The 2,993-nt window shown below is 39.1% G+C and overlaps 1 non-coding gene across 1 annotated transcript; it reads right to left on the bottom strand.

Annotated features, from left to right (window-relative positions):
• Positions 1-2,741: 2,741 nt before the first annotated feature.
• TRNAQ-CUG (transfer RNA glutamine (anticodon CUG)) lies at positions 2,742-2,813 on the bottom strand. Its single transcript has one exon. It is a non-coding gene; the product is annotated as a tRNA-Gln (tRNA).
• Between the last annotated feature and the right edge of the window lie 180 nt (positions 2,814-2,993).

Raw genomic sequence — 2,993 nt, 5'->3', positions numbered from 1 at the left:
AAACATATTTTCTTGTTTTTCCAGCCTTTCACGACGTTTATGCAGGTTTGAAAGGCATTTTAGACCTTGGCCCACTATATATTTACTTACTACCTTTGTCATGGAGCCAACCCCATGACATCAGAAATCATAAGAAGAAATAGTCACTCTTATCAATTTGAAGCATGTTAAGCACAATGCCCAAAAAGAAACCTCTTTGCCTATTTCGGTCACATGACCGTGGGAACTTTGCAGTCACAGCTTTGCGGATCGCACTTTGAGCCAAAGCTGCAATCATTGAGAAGAGTGTGCGATCCCCAGGGCACTACAGGTTAATTAATTTTAGTGTAACTGCAGAATTTATCTGCAGCTCGGTTCCCACGGTCACATGACAGTGGGAACTTTGCGGACACAGCTGTGACTGCAGGCGACCCCCGGGCAAGTTTCCCCATTCATCACATCCCCTGTGCCCTGTGTTCTTGGATAAAGTAATTTTATCCAAGAACACATACAACTAATAAAGGGCTGCAAGAGCAATCTGATTGCTCCTGCAGCCCTTAATAGTCCCTCATAAAGACCCAAATTCTCCCAGCATTGACTTCAATGGTGTTCAAATTCGGCATTCCACAGTTTCAAAGAATATTCATCCAATATTGCTTTTGATTGCTAAGACAAAAGTATTAATGTGTCAGGGTTGGAGTCTTTTTTATGTTTAGCTTCTAATTGGGATATGGATTCCAGAAGTTTTTTGATAGTGGCAGCTTTTTCCCTTTTTAATCTGGAGACATGTTTGATAAGGTAACCTTGCATTACACATTTAAGAGCCTGGCATTCGTTTTGTGAATGACTAAAAATTCCTTGATAACTTTAGATAGGTCTGCCATACATGCCAGGTCTTTAAAAAGATTATCATTTCATTTCCAGGTGTTCATAGGTTTGAGGGTTGGTGAAGTCTCTAATGATAAAAAGACTGGCACATGGTCAGCCCATAGAAAATTACCTATGGTGGCAGAATGTGGGAAGGTTACTGTAAATTGGGAGACCAGAAATGCATTCATACTATGATATGAAGCATGTTCTGGTTAATAATAAGAATAGTCCCTGTCCTCAGGACGTGCCACCCGGCAAATATCCACTAAGGAAAATTTTTGGAGTAACTTTTTAAATTTGAATAGTTTTGCATATGAACACAGACTAATTTTGAAATAGGAATCTAGTGTTGGGTCTAATACTAAATTTAAGTCACCTCCAAGCAGTAAAAAACCTTCCTAAAATTGCACCCTACCAAGATAATCTCCATAAAGGAGCGCATTATAGAAAAAAATAGTTTGCCTCTAAGACTTATCAGATTCATGAACCCTTAGTAAACCCTCTATGTAAAACTGATTAAACATTATACCATGACCTATATATATCAAAACATAAGAATGTACCAGCAAAAAAAGAAAAAGGGGGTTTCATGAGACCCATCATAAAAAAAAAGGATATGATATTTAGTTTAGTTTAGTACCTATCATGTAAGATCAAGGAACAAGATGGAGTTCATGGTTGATAGAGAAACTTGTGTCTCGAATGATGATGGATGAAATCAACCTGGTCCCAATTTGGCTTGACACAAATTGGGTAAGTGAATCTGTGATAGGTTTAAGGTGGTTACAATCTTGAGCAGATCTTTAATTTTTTTTTAAATACTAAGTTTTGATGATTAAAACGAACATGTAATTGGAAAGGAAATCCCAGCGGTACTGTATATCTCATGATTTAAGCATATCCAGAAGGGGTTTGAGGGCCCTACGAAGTGCCAAAGTATGTCCTGATAAATCTGGAAGGAATTGTAATTCAGTACCATCAAATTCTAAAAAATGCTTTTGGTCTGCTGCTGTCATGATATCTTCATTCTTGTGACAGTAGTGGATTCTGCATATTACATCTCTTGGGCAAGCGGGGTCAGATGGTTGGGGACCCATTGCTCTATGGGCTCTATCAATGAGAAGATCTGTATCAACTGGACGATCCATTAACATGTTAAAGACTCCTTTAGCTGTAGCCATCAGATCAGGGGTAATGGTAGCTTCAGGCAATTCTTGGATTCGCACATTATAAAAGCCTGTTGTGATTTACCAAGTCTGGATTTTCTCGGGGCCGGCTGTGACTGTGGGAAATATCCTTGAATATCCCCACTTGGAGGTCCCTGCCATCCACGCTGGCCTGGGGTCACTTCTTCCCTTCTTTACTTTGTTACCACCAAATAAAAGCATGAAGCGCAGCAAATGAACATCATTATCTGTCCATGCGTAAGCGTAAAGGTTGTAGATAGAGTTTAGTATGTAGCAGATAGGTCTGGTATTCCATAGACTGCAAGAGAAATTAGGTAAGAATTTGTAAGGTGGGTAACGGGGAATGAGGGTAAGATGAAGGCCTATTTTGCTGAAAGAGTGGGGAGGAAAAAAGCTGTGGGGGTCCAGGGTTGGGTGAGATGTCACCATAAAATATCAGTAGTTTATCACACACTAAATTGGTAAGGAAAATACTTCAAGAAATTTTAAGATGTTTGATAAGTAAAAACTACTAAGTCATCAGATAAATATGATCACAGGTAAAAACATGTACAAAAATTCAAAGTGAGCTTGGAAAACAACATACTGTCACATTATATAAGCAATTTCTTAACTTTATTTTCACTAGTAAACATACCCTCACACATGCTTAGGGGTGCAAAGTTTACCAGATTGTAATTTCTTTTCATAGAGTATCAGCAAGAAAGGTCCCACTGAGATTTGAACTCAGATCGCTGGATTCAGAGTCCAGAGCGCTAACCATTACACCATGGAACCTTAGGTATGTTAGTTTTTTTTATGGAATGCATTGGTAAGGGGGCGAGCCTGAATACCTGTGGGAAACTGGGTTGAGGAAGATTAAGCACTCAGCACTGGCTAACTCGGCTAGCCATTACTCCATGGAACCTGTAGGAAAATTTCTGTCTTTTTGCTATGTAAAATGAAGGAAAGATAGCT

Source organism: Pyxicephalus adspersus, unplaced genomic scaffold (assembly GCF_032062135.1).
Source record: "Pyxicephalus adspersus unplaced genomic scaffold, UCB_Pads_2.0 Sca3368, whole genome shotgun sequence".
NCBI classification, from domain to species: domain Eukaryota; kingdom Metazoa; phylum Chordata; class Amphibia; order Anura; family Pyxicephalidae; genus Pyxicephalus; species Pyxicephalus adspersus.
Note: the sequence above shows the minus strand (reverse complement) of the source record. Positions and strands in the feature narration are given on the sequence as shown.